Source organism: Ostrinia nubilalis, chromosome 20, assembly GCF_963855985.1.
Source record: "Ostrinia nubilalis chromosome 20, ilOstNubi1.1, whole genome shotgun sequence".
Classification (NCBI taxonomy): domain Eukaryota; kingdom Metazoa; phylum Arthropoda; class Insecta; order Lepidoptera; family Crambidae; genus Ostrinia; species Ostrinia nubilalis.
The window spans coordinates 13,317,241-13,342,252 of NC_087107.1; the positions used below are offsets into that span (position 1 = coordinate 13,317,241).

A 25,012-nucleotide genomic window follows, 5' to 3' on the forward strand; every position below is an offset into this window, starting at 1 on the left:
AGCCGTTCCTTAACTGCGGTTGCTGCACCTCTTCCTGACACTCACCTGAACGACTCTGTGTTACCTACTGTGGCTGCCCCTCTTCCTTGTATCCTCCTGCATGACTACGTTGCCTAGCCGTATGCCTGGTCTAAGGTTCGACGCCAAAAATCAACAACAACAAGTTCATATTAAAACGCTGAAGAGTTTTTTGTTTGTTTGTTTGAACGCGCTAATCTAAAGAATTACTAGTTTGATTGAAATCATTATTTTTGTGTTGAATAGCTCATACATTAAGGAAGGCTATAGGATATATACAATCACTCTACGTCTAATAGAGGCGAAGCAGTAAAGAAAAATGTTGCAAGCAGGGAAAATAGTACTTAAACTATTTTCACGTGTACAAAGTTGATTTTGTGGCGTCGAACCTTGGACCAGGCATATAGCTAAGCAATGCAATCGTACAGGAGGGTACAAGGAAGAGAGGCAGCCACATTAGGTAACACAGAGTCGTTCAGGAGAGTGTCAGGAAGAGGTGCAGCAACCGCAGTCAAGGAACGGCTGGGACGAACAAGGATAAGCGAATCAAACTCGTGAGCCTTGTTAGGGTTACACTGATTAAGGCGACCCTTTACAATGCTTGGAAGCATGTGGGTAGCAAGCCATTGGACATGGAGAGGGTCATTAATTATACGTATATTTTCTACTTTGCCGAACTTTAGCGCGAGAACGGTTTGTCCAAAACATACGAATTTGGTCTTATTCAATGCAGGATTAAGTGCCCTTTAACCGTCATGAAGACCACTTTTCGATAGGGTAAGTCCTTTACGCGGTATAACCGGAAAACCGAAAAAACGCCGCTTTCGGGGGCCCCCACCACTTAAGCACAACTCCGTCGAAGTCGAAAACTTAGGAGAGTCTTAATGAGCAACCAATGAAGCCATTAAAGCAAAAAAATCTTTTGTAGGAATTATTTCCGATTTAATCAATTTTTGTGTTTAATTCTACTGGCCTATAAACAGAATGCGCATACTTGGTCAGTAGACATTTCTGGGATACCCAAGTAGTTAAATATTATACTTACTATATTTAACAAGATAAGATAAGATAACCCAATAAAATAAAATTCCAAACCAATGAAGCATAGAAAGTGATGTTCAAGTCCCATGTTGACATACCGCGGCCCCATGACCCCGTTGACCTTACCAGAATGTTGGTAAAACACATGGTTCTAGTGAAACCATGGTGACACTTGATGTACTTTCACTGCATCTTCTACTGTACCTATAGGTCATGAAGGCGGTCTGTGGGTTGATTATTTGGAGGTGCTATTTTTTGCTGAACCACTTTCCTACTATAAGTAAGCACAAATTTAGATCTGTAGCTGTAAAATGGGAAATATACCTACATTTTGGAAATGCTTTCATCTTTAGGTCATGCTCTTGCTCTACTATGGTAGCTCTAATTTACCATAGACAAATGGGAGCTGTATCCTACACTTCTCATGTTGACAAAATGGACTTTTATGGGAGACTTTATTTCCTGTAAATTCTGAACCTGTTAATAACTTAGAACTGTTATGAAATCAGCATTTTAGAATATTTTACCTCTTGCCATATAAACACCATTAAACACTGCTTTCTGATAATTTTGTTGTTTATTTTAACTTTTACCAAACAGATTTAGTAGAAGATATTAAAATGATCCCTCTAACTGTAGTACATAGACGTTAGATACCTAATGCGATTTGATCGAGTATTTCAATTCTTTATACGAAACAACTCAACATAAGTTTTCTCATGAAGTGAAACAATATTTCCCGGTATTTGGTTCCCGCTGAAAACCAGCTTCTCGACATGGCGCTTGTTATGTCGCGAATATAGCTGAGCGGACGCCTCTTCAGCATAGCTTGTAGTTTAATGTTGTACTGTTTTTTTATTTTATTTCTCTATGCTGAATAAAGTATTCTTATTCTATATAATTTCTTTTGAGATAATAAAGTTTATTTAACCAGAAACAACATGTTTATGATCCTTAGTCTACCAATACAAGACTCTATACTTAGTCTACCAATGAGAATTTATGTCCATTATTAGCCCCAGCGAAGTGTGTACCAAAGGCATCCATCATTCAATTGAGGAAGCTAATCGTTCGTAAATGGACAATTAATATCAGTTGGCGTTTTTTATCTTAAAAGCTTTACATTACTAAAGTCCTTGGATAGTTGGGATCCTTTATTTTGTTACACGGTTTCGGATAGATTTTTGGGTCGTTTAAAAGGTTACGGTGTATCTGTTACAGTCAAAACTCATAACCATCCAAAAATCAGTCAAAAGTGGTTCTGATTCTGACCAATGCCTTTGGTCAATACATATTAGTTTTGACTGATTTTTGCAGTCAAAAGTGGTTTTGACCGATTATGAGTTTTGACTGTAACTAATATATTTTTACTATGACTTGGTTCATTGATGTTCTGCTTCTATTGATCGTAGTATAAGACCAGTAGTTCCTGAGATTAGTGCTTTCAACCAAACAAACAAACTCTTTAGCTTTATAATATTATGATAGGTTCTATTTGATATTGCATTTGAAATTACTTGTGTAAATCAATTCACGTGAATTACCTATCGTCGTGAATTATACACTTGTTTGTTTCAACGCATAGGAATTCCAATTCGCATTACGAATTATCCATGCATCAAAGTCTAGGAAAATTTTAAATAGATCACACAGTACGCTAATGTAACCTTGACCATATTAATAACAAAAAGTTTAATTTTGTTACACTTACACATAATTATGAATAAAATTACGATCATATTCGTAGTAAAGCAAAGTCAATGACGGAGCATACGTGACCGCAGCGATCTTGACCCAGTCTACGAATTACTACTAAATAGTTTTCCTTAATTTCGCGTATTTTGTGAGGTAAATGCAATTAATTACGTATTATTTACTCGTACCTACCTACTCGATTATGTTTATGCAAATGAGTCATTGCGTTGGCAGCTCTGTTTGGTAAATTTTGATTTATTTTAAGTTATTATTGTATGTACTTTTCAGTATCTTGTGTTTTTACTCTTAAATATATTTTTCTATTTTGTAAATAATGTGATACTGTAATTTACTGAATAAACATGTTTTATACTATAAATACTATGTAGCTTCTTGTGTAGTTGTGTTGTGATAGATAAAATCTGAAATGCTGGTCATGGTAGGTACCGTTTTATCTATGTAATTACATTATTTATTAAATTTTACATAGAGGGTCTAATTGTTAAACGTTTTCTTAATTGCCAAAATTTATTTACCAAGAATTGTCCTGTTTGTTTACATACATTTAGTACGAACTTGAAACAAGTTCCAACAAATTAATATTTATCGAGCTATCTTTATTGGAATTAAAAAGTCGTAAAGGATTATAAAGAGAAGCACGTTTAGCCGGTCAACAAATTCTTAAATATGTATTTCTTGCGAGTCTTTCTTCTTTGGCTACACCAAAAATATCAGCTTACAGGCTCGAATTAAAAACCAGAGGATCGGCATCATCAATAAATACAATCAGTCTATTCCCAAAACGCTATGCTTCAATGGAGACCAAAACAAAACTCACTATTATGAATATTGGATTACCATTACTGTCACAATGGCTTAACGACATGATACTGTACATTTGCACCAACATCACACTTTATTACTTAAGCTATTACGTGTAAATTCCAATGCAGAAGGTGTAGTTCAGTTTGTCACAGGACTTAATTTTGTTTTTAAACAGTTTGGATTTTAACCCTATATAATAAGGTCGGTTTTGCATTGTTATGGATGTAGCATGGTGGAAAGCACAGGAAGCCAGCTGTCAGTTTGACCATCACGCGTTTATAGTAGTCAAGGATGTCAAAAAGATTTTATGGTGTTTTTTTTTGATAGCTTTGGTTTTAAGTTGCAAGGGTTGATGAACTCGTGTGATTGACATTGCTTTAGTAGCACACAGGAGTTAGATTTATATTTAGAACCGATGATGTTAGTTAATTAGGTATCAAGTTCAAATCAAATAGGTCCAAAAGTTAATCTTTGACTTTCCTTTTTAGTATTTTGTCAATTTCATATAATTTAACTGCCACAATATCAACCAGTGTATGATAAAGATAAAGTCAACTAATATAAAGGCAAAATATAGCATTTTACAGAAAAATTAAATATGTGCACAAACGCATTTATGGCCATAGCGAATTAAAAATATTTAATTTAAAAAATTGGTCCTGGAAATAATGTTTTGAAACACGAATACTTAATAAAGATATAAAAGCCAAAAAAATCTAGACTTTTTAAGTTTAATTCACATTATATTCGCGGGATGAATCCGTGAAAGTTAGGCGTAAATTTTGTTTTGAATTCTAAACTAAGACTTCAACTATCTAGCCTTAACATAAAGTTAAAAGCGTTCATAATAATATAGAAAGCATATTCCCACATGTTTATGGCTCAAAAATTCATTATTCAATAAAAAACAAAAGTGCATCATCGTGGCAACCCTGCATTGCATAAGGGCGCGCGCGCACGGATGATGCATTGTGCTGCAGAGAAAGCTGCTTCCATGTATGGCCTATGGCATGGTAATCATGGGTGTATTAGGAATTTTAATGCAGGCCGAAACCAACCTAAGCCCCTTACGAAACTTGAGACTGAACAAAAAGAACAGTGCGCTTACCATGAGTTTACCTTACAAGAATGCGTGGTAAATTCAGATAACTGCTCCTGAATCATGTACCTATTGACAGATTGTACAGCGCCCCTAGCGGCTGCTTTCAAGAAGTAAAATCTTAATAGATTTTTTTGACGCACTCGCTAGCGAGCACACCTAACGTAAACTCATGGAGCTAATAAATTATTCAATATAAAAAATAAGGCAAAGTTTTTAAAACATACCAGTGTGAAGCCACTTTATTATCAAATTTTAGAGGATTTATCTTCATGCTATGTGAGGTTTTGTATGTACAAAAATATGGATTTTAAGAACTAATCTATGTGCAGTTCTCTAATGATCAAAGAAAATAATGCAGTAGACTAAGAGCTGGTGAACGCCAGACCTACGTCATTTTATAAAAGCTGAAAGTTTGTCAGCGTATGCTTTCAGCATTTGTACATACAAAACCTCACATAGCATGAAGATAAATCCTCTAAAATTTGATAATAAAATGGCTTCACACTGGTAATGTTTTAAAAACTTTGCCCTATTATTTATATTGAATAATTTATCGGAAGAGCATAAATTAGCAGCTTATCTTTCGTAATTACTACATTAAAAACTGTAACTTCTTATAAATAACAAAAACTGCTTACGCATATTAATATTTTAAATCCTTAAATTAAGTAGCTAAATGATATTTAAATACGCAATTGACCGTTCAATTGATAAATGTAACCTCGTAATACATCAGCATATAGTTGATTTATTAGCTAATTTTACGTTTGATGTCAGTTATCAATCAATATTAAACTTGTACCGATAAAGGTTACCGATGACATTAACTATTTGGCAAATCTTCCGTAAGTTAAATAGCCAAGTTTTTGTTTCAAATCCTACTGACTAAATGGTACGTGTTAAATTAGTGATTGATTAAGATTGATCATTGAATATTGTTAGTAGTTTTTGTTGATGTTTTGGTAGCTTTTCGTTCATGGTAACTCATTTACAAATTGCAATCGCTGTGAGCAAACAAGATCTCTACTTAGAATCTCAACTAGTCTAATTATGTTACTTAACTAAGTATATTACTGTTAAGTCATCCTATTCTAGGTACCCAAGTGTCAAAGCCCATTGGTTTCAGACTTCATGAACCCCATTAACGTGTAACATGCTTAGATCAGACCAAATACCTACTACAATTTTTAGGCGCCAATGCTCTCAATTTATTTTTTATCAACAGCTTTTCTTTTATTATTGTTTTGTCCAATACTTAAGGCACTACATGGTTCTACTATAAAATAACCATAATACCAAACCATGTAGGTACTAACTGCTAACTGGAGAAGGGGGACCGAATCACGAAACCCTGGACATCCAACTCCAGGCTTACAGTTGCGAATGATTTAATTACACATTAGCACCTACGTCAAAGATCTCGATTAGCACACAATGACGCGTCAACACACCGCCATATTTGTTTAGCATGCACATAGTTGCGCACGCGCCGATGGTGACGGTTTGGCAAGAAACCGCCATTGTTTTAAATGACGAACAAACGAAAACCCTTCTGGGTTTGTTTTTATGGAAGCCTTCTGTAGAAGCGCTTCCAAAACTGCCCATACAATGAAGAATGTTCACTAATTTTGTTTTTTAGCTTTCTGTATTCTCTGTTAAAAATAAAAAATACACGTGAAAGAATTATTTCGATACGTCAATTAGTTTCCAAGATATTGAATTTTAAAAGTGCGGGCGGCGGCCGGCCCGCCATATTATGCGCGTGACGTCATATTACAGTGGCTGGCTCATATTTGTATGGGTGGAATCTTGCAAGCTGAATTAAGACCCACTTCCAGGCAACCGATTAAGCTGAAATTTCGCAAACACATGTGATTTGGATGACCATGCAATATTATGATGACATGGAGCTGATCTGATGATGGAGCTGGAAGGTGGCCATAGGAACTCTATAATAAAACGACTTAAATCCATCGAGTTTGGGTTCGTTCGTTTTGTATTGACGAGTACTTTAATTCTATATAGTAATCAGGGTCTAATGATGGAGCTGGAAGGTAATTCGCAATAAAACGACACAATCGCATCAAGTTTGGGTTTGGTTCAATTTTAATTTCTGTGATGGGTCTGGGTGTTAATATGTATAAAAGTTTGTATTTACAAAAAAAAATGTATTTAAGTATGTTTATATCCGTTTTCTAGTGAGCGGACACTGTGAATGTACGTCACGCGGGGTCACGTGACCGTCGGCGGCACTCAATATTTAAGCGAACTTTGAATGCCTATAAAATCATAACTACTGGGTATTTTTGAATGAAATAAAAACTAATGTATTTGTAAATGTAAAAGCCTAACTGCAACATAGGTTTCAAGTGATTTTGCATACCTAGTAACATTCTCAATTGTACTAAAGTACGATCATACAGAAGGAAAAGATAGGAATCTTCTTTCTGCAACAACTTGTTGTAACTGATGTTGAAATTAAGAAAAAATATGACCGTAATATCTGCCTATAAAATTTGAGAGTTTCTCTCGATTTTCCTAGGATTCCATCAGACCCTAACTTGGTGACAGTGGGAACACCTCCGGAGTAAACACTATCGAACAAAGGAATTCTGCAGTAACATACATACAAAGAAAAATAACCTGGAATTGAGAACCTCCTCCTTTTTTAAGTCGGTTAAAAACTGGCAGACTTCATAATAATCTTCCATAAGGACCTAACTTTGAAGGGCATATTTACCTAACCTTCCGTCCCTGTCTCTTTTATTACCCGACTGCGCCAGAAGGAGGGTTATGTTTTTCGAGTGTATGTATGTATATGTATGTGGGTATGTATGTATGTATATTTCTTTGGCACGGCCTACAGCCTAAACGGCTTGACCGCTTTTAGCGTGAGTGGTGTCGTTAGATTCATCTTAATCGTGAGAGTGACACTGGCTATATTAAAGTTGGAAAAAATCAAAACACTAAGTGAACACTAAGTTGTCTTGTTTTTATCTTTTTAGTTCATTTTTATTTAAAGACAGAAGCTATGACTATTAATGTTATTATTATTATAGCCCTTCACAGCAGCTACCGCCCACCCACTACATCAGTAGGAGGCATTTTATTATCTGTAAATAACTTACAATCATGTATTACGTATTAATTAAGCTTGCATTCATATAATTACCATAATAAGCGCCGAGATATTATCTGTGTAGATATTATCTGAGTAAACATTATAACAGTATGTGGACGCTATGTTTCATATCGTTACTTAATCACAACTTAGGCACAGCTCAGCGAGAACAGCCAGTCTATGTAAATCAATCAGCGTTGCCAGTTTTTTTTTTTCGCCAAGTCGGGACTTTGGTACTTTTTGAGTGAAAATAGCGGGATTCTTCCGTCAAAAGCGGGACAAAGTAAAAAAAAACGTATATAATCAAAGGTTTTCAAATATTTATCTTTTTATTTGACTTAAAATTACGTTTACGTGACAATAGATAGCAAAAGTAGCCATAGAAAATGTATTTCAACAAAAAAAATATATTTTAAATCAGATTTACTCTATCGTTAAATTCGCCTTTAGAATAAAAAAAGAAAAAAATTAAAAAAGTTTCATTTTTTTAGAATAATATGGCGTTTCAAACAATAGTCTGGTGAAGTGAGTGTCTCTCTCCGAAAAGCGGGACAGAGCCTGTCCCGCGCGGGACATTTAAATTTGATTTAAAAATCGGGACGTCCCGCCAAAATCGGGACGTCTGGCAACGCTGAAATCAATGCATATCTGGAGACAAGAATAAAATAATCCACTGAAAAAGAAAGGGGGACTAAGAATTACGAAATTGACGAATCCAGTTTTTTTGCCAATTTAGATGCAGTGAGGCCTGAATATTTTAATAGCAATAAAACCCAAGCAACTGCACTCAGGAGGATTTGATGAGTGCTACTGACAACGCCACTCTTGTGGCGGAGTTTTGGGATGACACTGTGTAGGTTTGTTGTCGACACGAAAAGAAGAAGAATAAAACCGTCACACTTAACAGAGTAATCATATTTTAAGATTGAGTCTGCGGATATAAAATCAAAATAACTCAACATAAATAGGTCATAGACACTTGACGTAATTAAATTGCTCATACTACAATCCGAATATTCTATACCATGACAAAATAGGCGTCAATGGTGACGCTGCCCGCGCCCCAGTAGTGGAGGTTAGTGGGTATACCCCATCTTTTTCTGGACGGAGCAGCGCCCTTTTTAGGAGTCCAACACACGGTTTGACAATACGTCAATCAATGAACCAAATAGCCGTTAATGGTGACACAGCCCACGCCATCAGTGTTTTGACTTAAATGTTTTTATTGACTGTACAATCTTTTTCTTATAAGTCGTCGGTTCGCGTGCTGTGGCCCCCGTATAGTGGCCCCTTTTTTGCCTGAACTGTCTGTTTTTGCCGAGCTGTGCCTCTAAGTGAATCCTTGCCGTATGCTAACGAGACAAGTAACATGATTGTAACGGCCGCACTCGCTTCTTGTTTGCCCGAGTAAAATATAATCAAATAACTGCGCGCGAGCAAGGCTTAAATAATAATGATGCAACGCTACCTTGTATTGAAGATAACGCTGAAGTTAATGATTCTTTTGTTAATTTCTATCCTTCACCTACTTTTTGAATGAAAAGAGAAATTGGGAATAGATAATTAAATAATGGAACAGTGCATCCTGGCAGTGATGATAACTATAAATAAACTAAAAATAAACGTAGATCATAAGAGTAAAGCTAAGAAAAAAGTTTGATGATTCAAATTATTTATTAGTATGTTATGTAGGCCTGTTCTTCTTCTTGTCGTGACAGCAACAAACCTGCAGGGTTAGCCTAAAATTCTGCTACAAGGCCAAAGTATCACTATCACCAGATGCGATTGCAGTCAAATACCTGCCTTTTTATGCATAAAAAACAGCTAGTGCTGAGAAATGTTTACATTTCATAAACCTGGAAGATAGTAATAGTTGTTAAATTTCACCGATTTTCTATGGGAGGATGCTTAGAATATTTCAAGCTATGGAAAGTGGTTGTGGTTAGATGAAGATTGCCATTGACATTGAATTACGATTGTGTTGTCCATCTGTCTTACTTAGACTTCGGATTTACCATACCTATCTAATAAAATAAATGCTGCATAAGGTTGAACTAACACAAGGTTACTGGATTTGATAATGCATGTTCAGCAATGTATATCTAATAAAGATTTTTAAAAATAATTAAAGCATCTTTGTGACTTTAATTTTATGTTAAACACAACTAATTAAAAACAATTGTTGTGCACAAAAACAGCCTTTCTCTAAATTTCACAAACTCAAATTTGGAATGTTAATTCGTTTTAGTGGGTCGCTGCTGTAGACAATGACGATTTCACCGGCGTGGGCGCAGTTTTTGCGACTAATTATCCTTTCGTGAAGGCTAAACATATGTTAAAATAACCTACGAGCTGTCAAAGTTAATTTATGTTCATCACAGAAGCTATGAAAGGTTCCAGAGTGGTCGGTGGTACACCTGTATCGGCAAAAGTAGTGTTTTATTCAAATAGGGTGATCATTTTGACAGCTCCTAGAAGGTAACGTGTTAATAGTAGATGAACCTTATTTAATCATTATCGGAGTAAATATTATCGCCCATATTCACAAACGATGCTTGCTTAAGTGAAGCAGCAAATCGAACACACAGCGTTGAATAGAGCTCTGTGATTGGATCGTGTGTCACCTTGTGCGTCCACGCGTACTGTGAGACCTCATTTAGTAATGTTTGTGAAAACGGGCCTAAGTCCCCTCGTAGTAAGCTAAATACGCTTGTGTTACGAACTTACAAGTGAGGCTCACTACAATATCTAGCGACGGGGATCGAACCTGCGGTCCTCTGATCTCGATTCAGCTAGTCCGAGACTGAAATCATTGGGCTATTGCCGCTTCAAATTGGAATCGACATCTGCTTGGTTAAGAGTATATTAGAACGCCTTCTAGCTCGATAGACCGACGATCTCAATGCTGGCAGTAACTTTAATGAAACGGGAGATCTCTCTCTAGATCCCCTTGTTTGCTTGTCCTTTTAACACACCCTCAAATGATCCCTCTATATATGATAATATGATAATTTCTTCACAAAGCTTTATTCGTTATCACAAAGTTACATCACGAGATTGGAAGGTCGTTGACCCGTGTTATCAGGCTGCACAGCTGCATGTTATCTGATAACAGGAGCTTATAACATGACGTGTGTTATGCAACAAAATGCATCTTGTTGAATCCGTTGTAGTTATTAACTGTAATGTTTTGGGTCTAGAATAAACGTTTTTTTCTTTCGTTCTAAAGTGTACATACTGGGATGTGTTATGTCATAACTTAAATAGATATATAAACTAGAATTATATTTAAGTTGGTAAACGGAATTAAATATTATTCTGTGCAACGACCGTGAAAGATACGTTAGAAGGAATAAGTATGTTCATATTGATTGACATAACGTCAAAGATTAAATTGTGGTATGTTCACATTTTTGTTTTAGGTTATTGGGTAGGTTAATGTCCTTGTGTTGCTAATGAATATGTTACAGGAAATGTATGATATCCGTCATTGTATACAATTCCTAGGAATTGTGTATAAGTCCTAAAATCACCCGGAAATGTGTGATGTAAATTATATTAGACACATTTCCTAGGAAAATTACACATTTCCTAAACAGCAATCGGAAATGTAATTAAGATTTCAGTGAATACGCGTGGACATGCGGTGCGAGGGGAGGATATTGCATCATCCGATTACGCGGGCTCTCTATCGAATCGCCAAATTTTTTGTACGCCTTGTTGTCTATGGCACACAAATTATAAGCCTAAAATTTTTTTACACAAAATTATTTTTATTACGCCACTTTTTTTTCTCCGAAATTCAACTTAAATGGCGCTACCGCGCCGCGGCAGCTGTGTATGTGTAAGGTCGCAAGTCTAACCTAACCTAACCGAGACTTTGTTATCCAGCTACAGGAGTACTAAAACCTTCATGCCAATAATAGTTTAATAAAAGAGATGTTAAAATTAGGGATTTCCAATACTTCAGCGTAATATGCGTGATGCCGAAAGAAAGGTATGCCAATAAATTTTAGGCAAATATTTTTTTCGCCCAAAGTATAATAGTGCGAAAACAACTGTCAGGCTAAACAATAATAATTGTGAGTTAAAACTACCTATCGGCCAATGTGGTTTGCCTAAATGAAATTTTAGGCGTACCGAGGGGCACCCGATCACGCGACCGCGCTTGTGCCGCTTAGTGTTATACATTTCCTAATACAATATTGGAATTCTATAAAATTCCTAGGAAAAGTATACATTTCCTAGGATATGTGCGTATTAAAAAATCTCTGAAGCAATATTTTATACATTTCCTAAATAGCTTCGGAATTGTATACATTTCCTAGGAATAGTATACAATTCCTAGAATTCATACATTTCCTGTAACAAATATATGCATTTTTTTTTTTCAAATTACTCTGCATAATTTTTTAATTATTTATGCTCCACCACACAATAATACCTACTGCGATTTTGGGATGAGGCAAAACATTGTTGCATTGGTATTATCGCACTGAATCACAGGTATTTTGATCTCCAAATTCAACCCCAATGGTATTCTAGCTATGAACATAATTTGATTTATGATAAGCTTAATGTTAATGTTTATATTTTCACATAATCTCGTAAATGCTCCTAATATAAAATATAGACGAGCCAAGACGAGTGACAAGTAGGTCAAAACCGCTCGTTTCATGGCCACACATGATTTATGGGTTCGCTTATGTAAGTCTTGTGGCCACAAGTATGGTAATACTGTTTATTATGAGAATTATGTCATAAGTATGAATGGGTATGTTCATTCATGCCCGTATTTGAATTAAACTTGACTTTAAATTAAGTTGCTCGTAGATAACTGAGTTTTTTAAGCAAATTAATACATATCCCTTAAATATCTGTTATAATTCTATACATCAGTTGTGTCCTAACGTGTCGACATTGTTCGCGCACGTTTACCAACAAGATGGCTACTGTAGCCATGTGAGGGCACATGATAGGGCAGCCCAGCGTAGCCCTCTTATTGCGGACTAAAGGAATTTTGTCGTAGTTGCCGTAGCCGAAAGCGGCTTGGGAGTATTCTATAAGCAAGGGAAATAATAAGTTACAACTATAGAAAAAAAAAACACTATTTTTGAAGATAACTTTCTACGAAACACAATCTAATCTTAGTAAAGTACCTAACTCTGTAACTAACCGCTGGTAAGAGTGGTAAGATAAGCAACACTTCTCTTTATTATAACACCACTTTTGTACCACCTTCTCTTGTCTGTTGTAAACTATCTTGCATTTAGGTACAAAAACCTCGAAGAAGTTTGTTAATTTTCACAGAAATGTTTGGAACTTAGGCTCAGAACACACGGTGAAACGCAACTGCAACGAAACTGCAACTTCTAGTTTTGAGTTTCAAACTGGTCGCGTCATATGTGGTCTCTCAACGGACGCTATTGCAGAAACTTAGATGCAACTCAAAAGTAACTAGAAATTGCAGTTTCGTTGCAATTGCGTTTCAACCTTGTGATTAAAATTTCGATATTAGATTCGACAATAATACAAACATACCCTAATCATGTGACAATTTGTTAACATGCTGATTGGCATTGGCGTCCCAAGCAGTCTGTCACGATATGCAAAACGCGGCCTTCCGCGAGGCCGCGTCGTCAAAGGAAACGCTTCCGGAACGTAAGCGCACGCGCATGTTTGCTGCAGCCTTAAACTTCAAATTAGATTAGTGAAATTATTTTAGGAACAGACATATATTTAACAACTAGCTGTGCCCGCGACTTCGTACGCGTGAAAACCCGTTTTCGCAACATTTTTCATTTACTCTGCTCCTATTGATCGTAAGCGTGATATTGTATAGCCTTCCTCGATAAATGGGCTATCTAATACTGAAAGATTTTTTCAAATCGGACCAGTAGTTCCGGAGATTAGCGCGTTCAAGTAAACAAACAAACAAACTCTTCAGCTTTATAATATTAGTATAGATAATCCACCACCTCGCAGTATGCGTTTCGATAACTCTTTTATAATGCGAACAGCTAGGGACTGGAATTCGCTGCCTGCTGCTGTCTTTACCGAACATTATAATACGGGCTTTTTCAAGGCGAGAGGGAATAGGCACTTGCAGAGCAGATATGTACCATCCTAGACTGCATCTCACTTAACACCAGGTGCGATCAAATAGCTGCCTTGTTATACATAAAAAATCTAGCTCATTATCTTAATATCATAGAGAGCGTACTCATACCTTAAAGGCCGGCGTGTCTATGGGTGGCGGTAATCACTTACCATCAGATGATACTCTTGCTCTTTTGCCTCCTAACCCTTAAAAAACCTCATAATTATTTCAGCTACAGGACACTGCTGAAAATAGGCCTCTCCCAATGATTTCTAGTTCGCCGGTTGGTAGCGCCCTGCATGCAGCGTTTTCCTGCAACCTTTAGAAGGTCATCTGTCCATCCATTACTGCTGAAACATTTCCAAAGTTTAAAATATCTTAAATTTATTTAATATAATGTGTATTAAATCCATAAAAATACTAATTTCACAAGATCTGAACTAACTACTTACTTTTTAACAAAGAACCAGAAAGTAAACGTCGACTGGTATTGGGGTTATTACCTTACCAATTGAACTTGTTAGTAAAGATAACGAAAATATCGAAACCCCATTATCTTTTAACCAACATTGTAAGCAAACAAAGCAATCTTTTAGGACCTTAAGACGGCCATTATACAGATAACCGAAATTCCTTGCAAGGAACTGTGTCATGACAACCTTGACTGTACAATCGCCAGCTAAACAAACTGGCAATATCGCCTCTATTCCGACTACATAAGGTGTTGTTACCTTGATGTGCTGATTGTACGATAAAGATGACTAAAATGGTGGAAAGTGGCGGACAAAGTGTTTACTAAATGAGTAGACGATTTGGAAAGAGCAATTAGTGATTTGAAATCGATTGAGGACCTCCGTGGTCTAGTCATTAACCCGTTGGTTTCTCTCGGTCCAGAAGTCGAGGGTTCGATTCCATAAGACGCAAAAATTTTAAATTCTCTGTGTTCATTTAGGAAGTCTGGTTGTCCGAAAATATTTCTTATTATAGGAATACGACAACATGCCCCAATTTTTGTACAGGTTGCTCCAATACTCCAATCACCATTACACTATGGCTGAAACTAATACGATAGAAGAAGAAGAAATTGAAGAACAATGAGGGCTATCGTTTTTATACTCAACAGTTGGCACCCCTGGCGATTGACAGGACCTTACTCTACAGTGGCGCCATCTTGATGAGTGCAAATGCGATAGTCCTCCTATCACTTTCGCGCTCACCAGTTGGCGCCACTGTCTTCGCTACTAGAAAGTGACAGGACCTTACTCTACAGTGGCGCCAACTGGTGAGCGCTAAAACGATAGCCCTCATTGCACTGGTATTCCATTCATTAATAGGTTACTTCATTGAGGTTTGCTTTAAGTTAGGGTCAAGGGAGAACCTCATATGTTTCCCAATAAGTACAAAAAACATAACAGTTGCATGATTACGTCATGTCGCTACTTAGCATTAGTTTACTTACGTACGTCTATACTTTATACTCAAGTTTTTTTTATCCACAACGAGGAAGCTCTTGACCTGTATCTCACCTGATGGTAAGTGACGATCAGGCCGAAGGTGGAAGCGAGCTTCACCCGGAATCCTCAACCACGGAGGAACTGGCTATCTTACCTCTAACTGCCGGAACACAACAATGCTGTTAACATTGTTGTTATGGCGACAGACTTAGGTAAGATGGTAAGATTTCTGTGCTAAAACACGCCGGCAGCCAACGGCTTAATTACCCGGCCTTAAAATAAACCATCAGAGAAACTACCCGCCAACACTTTTCAAGGAATGTTTAATACATGTCCAATCCGCCGACTATATTTATCTAGCGATTTTAATCTCCGAAGGGTCTCGGGAAAACGTTGGCAACTATTTTTATAGGCTTTCGAACTGCTGACAAATTACTATAATTAGGTTAGGCTTGTGTTCCAGTGACATTTGCAAAATACGTTTTAATAAGTATTTGTGATAAACATGCGAAAGTAACGCCCGTATTCACAAAGATTACTATGAGGTCTTACAGTGCGCGTGGACGCACATGGTGATATACGAACGAATCACAGAGCTCTATGCACTTAAGCAAGCATCGTTTGTGAATACGGGCGTAAGTTTGTTGTTAGATGTAGAATACAAGACGGTCTTGAAGACAACTAACTTATAGAACTTTAGAATACTGCCACTTCTGAAAGATGTAATACGTCTCGGATATGATTCCCTGCCGTTAAGGTTTACTACATCACTAAACTCTTCTTCAATCGTGTAGGTTGAATAAGTGAGGGCATAACCTGTCAGTTAATCATTTAACCAGTTTAATGATTAAAGTATTTTTGAACCTAATTTCATTTTTATAAAGTTCAGGCAACAGCTCATCCACTACCATCAGTATGATGACTGCCATAGTCGTCGATCTTACATGGATCATTCCAACCCAATTTTGATGATTTTTGTAGAGTTTGTGGATTGTTTTGTTAATTTTAATTTGATTGTAGTCATGTAATCCATTTTTAATTTGGTATTCTTGAATTATTTTTTCCGGTTCCGGTATTGTGGACGTAAACACGCATACGAGTCAGCTCCGAAAAAATAAATTACAATTGCTAGTAAAACCAGTGAAATAACTATTATACTGCGAAAACATCCGAAGAAACTCACTATAGCTTAAATTACGAAGTGATCTCGGCAGAAAAATAGTGATTAAAGTGGAATCAAGAACATTTCATAGAAAGTTAACCTACAATAAAAGTGCATCCATCTGTCACCAAAACAATGGTGCCAACATAATAACATTGAATGAGTGAATGAAGGAATTTGTATTTGACAGTTCTTGCCTAGTGTTGCCAGTAAAAAGATTATAAATTCTACTAAAAATTATGGATCTAAATATGGAATTGCTACTATCTAAACTGGACGAGAAACTGAACCAACAAACATTGACAATAACCGCCAATGTCACCAATAACGTCATGCAAGCACTCGATGAAAAAATGAAAACAATCTTGGAAGAAAACAAAACCTTAAAAACGAAAATAACAAATCTTGAACAGAAAATAGAATCTATGGAAAAAGAAAAGAGAAAGAACAACCTAGTATTTTTCGGTTTAGAAGAGAAACAGAAAACAGAATGTGAATTGGTAGACTATTTGAAAGAAATAATAGTGGATATGGGCGTATACATGGACAGTCAAGAGATAGCCAAAATTTATAGAATTGGGCAGCGCTCAAATGAAAATCGACCGGTAGTGGTCACATTGACAACATCATGGAAGAAACATCTTATTCAGAAGAACAAATCTAACCTACCCCAAGGCATCTATCTAAAAGAAGACTTTCCAAAAGATGTTCTAGAAATCCGCAAAAATCTACAACCAAAGCTGGAGGAGGAAAGAAAGAAGGGAAATTTAGCATATCTGAAATACGATAAGTTAGTAGTAAAATCCCCAAAAGATTCTAACCGAGAAAAAAGGAAAAGAGAAAAAGTAGAATCACCTGAAACACCTTCAACAAGCACCAGGAAGAAACAGATTACCGATAAACATGTGGATGAGCCACCTACACACAATACTCAAGGATTAGTAAAACCAAGCATACTTAATTATGTGGCACGAGGTAGAGCATCATCGGTGTCTGAGCCAAAAACTACAAAAAACTAAAAACTGCCTCCCACAACTCGAAACCGGATAAGACAAATCAAACAACACAACAAAATAAAATAAAAACAATCAGCACCCCAAGCCGGCTGGTCACCGTGGGGGAAGAAGACCGATACCCTCCGAAATATTTACCTCAGAAGCAAACACAAGTGTTTCAGACAACAAATCGCCAACAAAAAAACAACATACTACATATTGCTACCTTTAATACGCTTACACTAAAAAGCACAGAAAGCTTGTCAGAGTTGATATTGGCATTGGAAAGAATAAACTGGTCAATAATTGGACTATCCGAAGTTCGACGCCTAGGCGAAAGCATAGAAGATCATGGAGACTTCATTTTCTACTACAAAGGAGATACACCTGGACAATCCGGAACAGGATTCTTGGTCAAAAAAGAATTAAGCACACACATCGATGAATTTATTGGCATATCGGAACGTATTGTCATACTTAACTTGAAATTGCCCAGAGGGGAGGAAATGTGGTCGATTATACAAATTTACTCTCCAACTGAGCAATCCAGCAATGCAGAAATCGACGCTTTCTATGCTATGTTAACAAGGGCAATCAAAGATCATACCTACAATAACCTAATAGTGATGGGTGATTTTAATGCAAGAACGGGACGTAGAGAAAAGGAAGAAGCGATGATACTGGGTCCATACTGTTCAGGGAAAAGAACAAGAAATGGCGAAAAACTTATACAAATGGCATACGAGAACAACTTAAAAATACTTAATAGTATGTACAAAAGACGTAACAACAACAGATGGACATGGATATCCCCAGACGGGCGTTACAAAAATGAAATAGACTACATCCTTACCAACAAAAGCAAGCTTTTTCGGGATTGCAGAGTCGTTAACAGTCTCAACTTCAACAGCAACCACAGAATGATCAGAGCCAAATTATTACACACAGATTCTACAAAGAAAAATAGACCATTTAAGGTAAAACCGACTAAAACTATAATACCTGAAGCCACTAGCAAAATGGAAAAGGAACTAATAAACTTTATAGAAAATACAAAAGAACTAAATATCCAACACAAATACGACAAGTTTGAAGAGCTAATGAAAACACAGAAAACAACGGGAACAGCAAAGGAAAAGAAAACAGTAACATGGCTAACAGACGAAACTAAAGAAATGTTAAAAACCAGAGATGAACTAATATCTATGACTGGAAAAACAAGGATAATTAGAACTAAAATAAGGGACATCAGCAAAAGTATAAAATTACACATGAGGAAAGACAGGCAAAGATACAGATTCGAAATACTGGAAAGATGTATTCAGAAAACTGGAGGCACCAAAAGAGCAATCAAACAACTAAAAGAAAAAACAGACTGGATACCTAATCTCTATGACAAAAATATGAAACATAAAACAAGACGCCCAGAAATTATGTCAATAGCCACTAACTTTTTCCGAGACTTATACTCAAAGAAAAACTATAATAAACCAAAAACACTAGCAGGGGGAGAAGAAGTACCAGACATATTAAACGCAGAGGTGAAAAAAGCTATTATGTCTCAAAAGAAAGACAAAGCTCCCGGGTCAGACGGTATCAATAATGAATTCCTCATAGCAAATATAGAACACCTTGTACCATCCCTTACGGACATTTTCAACGAAGTTCTACACAGTGAGACAATACCCGAGCAATGGTCAACATCAACCATAACACTACTACACAAAAAAGGAGACAAAAACAACATAAACAACTACAGACCTATCAGCCTAATGTCGAATATCTACAAGGTATTCGCCAAGATACTTCTCAATAGAATAACCCGAACATTAGATGACAACCAACCGAGAGAGCAGGCCGGATTCAGGAGTGGATACTCGACACTGGACCACATCTATGTAGTAAAGCAATTATTTGAAAAGGGCAGAGAATTTAACTTAACATTCTACTGCTGCTTTGTAGATTACAGCAAAGCCTTTGATTCATTGGAACACGAAGCGATTTGGCAAGCACTTAAAAACCAAGGGGTAGAATGTAAATACATCAGAATTCTTAAACACATTTATGAAAACAGCAAAGCCAAAATCAAGCTAGAGAAGCAAGGTAAGGAAATAAGAATAGAAAGAGGTGTACGTCAGGGCGACCCAGTATCACCTAAACTGTTCACTGCTGTTCTAGAAGGTGTTCCAAAAATTAGATTGGGAGAAATGTGGACTGAATATCAATGGTGAATACCTGTCGCACTTGAGATTTGCAGATGATTTGATTATCATCTCGCAATCAGGGGCAGGGTTACAGACTATGCTGAATGATTTGGATACAGAGAGTCGTAAAGTTGGATTAATCATGAATACAGAAAAAACTAAGGCCATGACAAACGGGAACCAGGAACCTATCAACGTGAACAACAACATAATTGATTATGTAGACGAATACATCTATCTCGGTCAAACAATCTCGCCAATGGATCTTACATCTAAGGAAATCAACAGGCGAATAGGTAATGCATGGAAACAATACTGGAGTTTAAAAGAAGTGATGAAAAACCCTGTAATGAGCATGACTGTCAAACGAAAACTTTTCGATACTTGTGTACTGCCTGTCCTTACATATGGCTGCCAAACCTGGGCGCTGAATAAAACTCATATCCATAAACTTGAAACATGCCAAAACGCAATGGAACGAAGCATGATGGGGAAAAGACTTTCTGATAGAGTAAGAACCACCACCATAAAGAATTGTACAAGAACAAAAGATGTAACTGTAACTATCAGAAAGTTGAAATGGAGATGGACAGGACACACAATTAGAGGAAAAGAGAAATGGTCTAAATCTACAATGAACTGGTTCACAAGGCATTTTAAGCGAAAACGGGGAAGGCCACCAAGAAGATGGGTAGATGAAATAAAGGCCACAGCTGGAGGTGGATGGGCAACAGTTGCAGGAGATAGAGGAGAGTGGAAACAGTTGGAGGAGGCCTTTGCCAAAAAAGGCACACAGACAAGTGTCAATTAGAATAATATTAAACTCAATCAATTTTAAACTCTGTATGTCTGAATAAAGGCTTATATTATTATTATATTATTATTATTATTATTATTCTTGAATTATGCTTTATTTATTTGGGAATAACAACAGCCGACACATAAAATAGACTTAAATCAAATATTTGTCTTAAACTAATTAGGCCAAAAATGCTAAAATCAGGTCAAATCAGAATCAAAAATATTTATTCAGTTTAGACCACAAGAAGCACTTATGAACGTCAAGATGTAGTAAAAAATAAAAAAGAAAAGGTAGCCCTTTTGGGCACTTTACATGTCTCCTTATCTTTTGGCCCCTACCAGCGCTTCGAGACAAACATATGGCAAGTGCTGAGAAGAAACGCCGGAACAAACTCAGATATAGCTAAAGTATCGCTCCCAGTACACCGCGGCCCTAAACCAATAGGACATGGCAATCTCGCCACTAGCTGCGCGCGAGTGCCCAACATGGCGCCGCTTTGATGTCGCCGACGCGTTATATCACCAGCGAGCGCTAGTTTCGATCTTTCTCAAGGATTTGCCTGGAGAAAGATGCTTTCCAGATCAGACTGAATAAGATGGAGCCTTGATTGCCACCTAGGTAGCATTAAATTAGACCTTCATTGGTTGGGTTTTTATTGGCGGTCGAGCTGTAGATCCTGGCTACACAGGAGTTGCAGCGGTGGAAATATGTAATAAATACTTCTGAGATGTAATTGTGTCTTGGGTTCGGTTTCCAGCTATGTTGATAAGTCAATATAGACATCTGAACTTCGGAAGCTTTTAGTTCACTGTTTATAAAATATGTAGATTTTTTTAATATGCTTATCTCAAAAAAAAATTTTACTTTCATCGTACTCTTATTATTGAAAATAAACATTTCAGCGTTAGAATTAGATTTACCCTTTCCATTATTTAATATTTCAGTTTGAACCCTTTTTCAGTGACTTTTTGTTTGAGTTTTGCTTGACTAATACATAATTGGTATTTGTGTTTGTTTCAGATTTCCTCATGATATACTGTAACAGATAGATGTAAGTACTTACTATTTTAATTACGCTCTTATTTCATAACAATATTTTTATTACAAAACTTTAAATGCAAAATTGTTTTCCCCACCATCATTTTTGGGTCATGTAGAAGCTCTACGAGAAAGTTGCAAGAAAAAATACATTTATATGTTTTATAATAATTATACTTTTTTAAATACAGTGGAAATCAAACATCTTCCCACGCCAAAGATTATTAAAACTACAATAACTGTAACTTAGCAATTTAATTTATTTATCAATTGAATGCAGTTCCGAGTAGGTCGACTGGAGCCACCTCCACACAAACACAGTTAATACTGTTTATCATGTGAATGAAAATATTAATAACATTACTACGCATTTATGCCGTATTGCCATTGCGATTATGCGAGATTAACTGGAGGTCAGCGTTTCTCAAACATTGGTCTAAGAAAGAATTTATTTTAGATTCTATTGATTAAAGTCTACAGTGAGGAGTAAGTAGAATAGAAACACTCCCAATATTCATGAGAGAGAGAAAGAGTAAGAGGAGATGAAGGGAGAAATGCGACTATCAGGCCTCCTCAACAAATCTTGTCACAGCGTGGGGCGTTTAAGTCAAATCCTCCATTTGCCTCTGGTAAATTAGAGAAGGTCATCATCATACCTAGGAGCGGGTCAGAAATTCCACTAGGAGCACTGACGACTAGTGAAGGTCGCGGCAAGAACTGGTCATTGTGGAAAACCTTGGGGGACGTCTTTATCCAGTAGTGGTCGTTATTTGACTGAAATGAACGAACATATTCCTACAGTGGGGACGAAATGACCAGTTGATAATGAAGATGACCAGCGCTGCTTTCATGAAGATTAATTTCATTGCGGGTCCAATGACAGTTTAACTTTCCCCCGGGACAAAACTTGACCTTGACTAATTGGGTTTCATTGGCGGTCAAGCTGTAGATCCTGGCTACACAGGAGTTGAAGCGGTGGAAACGAGAGCTGGGAATTGTCCCGTTGTATTCAAGAATACTTGAAGAATAATAATTTTGTGCCACTTTGAGAACCATCCGTGTAATCTAACGCTTCCACATAAAAGGATCGCGCGCAGTCAACACAATCGCAGGCGCACTTATGTGCCATATATGGGCGTGCCATATAAGGCCGCCATATGCTTCCTAGATTGTGGAGAACAGACAAAAGCCCGTTATGGGCACAGGAATTAATTATAAAGGGAAAAATGCGCAGAATACAGGGTGGAACGTAAATTGAACGATTCAGCTGTCAATCTAATCGTGGCGCCGGTTATTTTATTTATTTATTCAGGTAAATAATAATCAGGATTGACTATTATAACCTACTTTTATAAATACACTAGCTTTCCGCCCGCGCCTCCGCCCGCGTGGAATTTTTCGGTTTTTTATATAACCTTGACACTCAGCAATAATGACGCTTTCTATTGGTGAAAGAATCTTTAAAATCGGTTCAGTAGATCCCGAGATTACCCCTTACAATTTAACAAATATACAAACACACAAACTTTACCTCTTTATAATATTAGTATAGATTAAGTACTATATTTTCTTATCAATGAGGGTCTTAACTAACTTAAACTAAGATGTAACTCCTCAAATTCATAGCAACCTTAACCGATGGTTATTCATACATCGTAATTGGGTTTCGAAGTGAAATTACTATTCAACACTTGTCCGAACCAAGTCAGGCTGACTCACCGAAAGGAAGTAGCAGAGTACTTAATAGTGTAAGGGTGCGTCCACACCGACTGCATTCACGTGTAACGAAAGCTCAGCGAACTTTCGTGGTGAGGAATATGTACATTGTACATAATGTAGCATTGTACTGTGTAGTTAGTTACATAGAGCTTTCTTTTTAACACTGAATAAATATTTATTCACTATTATTATCGATTCATGATAATTCAAATAGTGATACAAGTTACATGAAACATGTCCGAGGATATTACGCGTACTTACTTATTAGTTTACTTAAAAGTTAGCTTGAACAACTCGAAAATTAAACCCAGAATAACTGCGTTAGGCAATTTGAATCAAAGACAACTTCCATCATCCTATCAACGCAGTGTACTTACTTGAGCTTCGTGAATATTGTTTACTTGCTGTTTTCTCTGAGATTTTTATGCAAGCGTGATGTTGACCGATGCCTACACTGTAGCTTCCAAATTCTAGGTGCTGAAAATTACCTCAATGTGGCTGCACCCTATAGTGTAACATGAATAGGTAACGGTCACTTATAAGGACTGAACAGCGCATTGTTCAGTCGGCCGGTTGACGTAGGTTACTGGCTTAAGGGCTACCATCGGCAAGGACTAAGGACTAAATAAAAAAGTAGAGTTCATTTAGACATTTTATTTATTGATTTATTTATTTATTTTATTTATTTAATATTCATTATTGAGCAATTACATATTTGATCCAAATAGCGTCCTAAATCCTCTTTAGGTTTGTCTAGACGCTATTGTTCTCTATACAAATAAAAAGAAACGTTTTAGTATAAGCATTCACAACACTTTCAGATATACAAAATATTATTTCAGCGAGTGCGCACTACGATGACGAAAGACTCGACGTTCGATATTATATCGAATGATAGAGTCGTATAAACCTCCCCTTAAGCTACAGGATCGTCATCATCATCATAGTCATCAGGTCATCTCCACTGCAGTGGCAGGCCCTCTCTTTACCAGAGGCAAATGGAGGATTTGGCCGTTGCGATGAGTAGGAACGACAGAATTCAGAATTCAAAATTCAAATTCAAATTCAAATTCATTTATTCATTGCATCATGTAGTACAGTCGACAGCATGTCGTATCTTACGGCTGTGGTATCATACGTAGTTGCGATAGGGGCTACTTTGCAACTAAAAAAAATTTATAGCCTGATGTGCTGTCGTCTGTACATTGGATGTTAAATTGTAGTGTCTTAGGTCTAAACATGTACCCTGCTGGGCATTGCAACGTCAATAGTATAGTAATATTAATACAAACATCTCATTTAATAAAATTCAAGAATCAAGAATATACTGGTATTACTTAGTACAGTAGTACTAGTTAGGTACAATATCAAGGGATTGTGAATATTTTTCCAAACAACTTAAAATCTAGAGTCGTACTTTACCTAGAATCTAACATATTAGCATGTAAACTTGATACTTTACGAGTACAACGCGTTCTTATGATGAGTAATATAAAAAAATACCAACTAAATTGAGAACCTCCTCCGTTTGTTGAAGTCGGTTAAAAAGGTTTGAATTAAAAGATTTAAAAGTGTAGGTACTTACTATCTAACGTTTATTTTTATCTAAGAATTGTGGTAGTTATGAGTAGTTATAACTATAAAATAATGTGATATGAGTAGTTCAAACTTAATATTATTCCAAAAGCGTGAACCCTAAGCGCAGCGACAGGAAGCTCTCGGCATGTGAGAGCACG

The 25,012-nt window shown here is 36.7% G+C and overlaps 2 protein-coding genes across 2 annotated transcripts in view; one reads left to right on the forward strand and one right to left on the reverse strand.

Moving 5' to 3' along the window:
• The window catches only part of LOC135081912 (uncharacterized), a 100,441-nt gene that overhangs the window by 60,953 nt on the left and 14,476 nt on the right, over window positions 1-25,012 (reverse strand). The gene's annotated exons all lie outside the window — the stretch shown is intronic.
• LOC135081913 (FH2 domain-containing protein 1) overlaps window positions 1-25,012 on the forward strand; it is a 154,952-nt gene that overhangs the window by 59,884 nt on the left and 70,056 nt on the right. The window contains exon 4 of the mRNA XM_063976695.1: window positions 21,540-21,570. The gene's annotated coding sequence lies outside the window, so the exon portion shown is untranslated. The remainder of the gene's footprint in view (window positions 1-21,539; window positions 21,571-25,012) is intronic.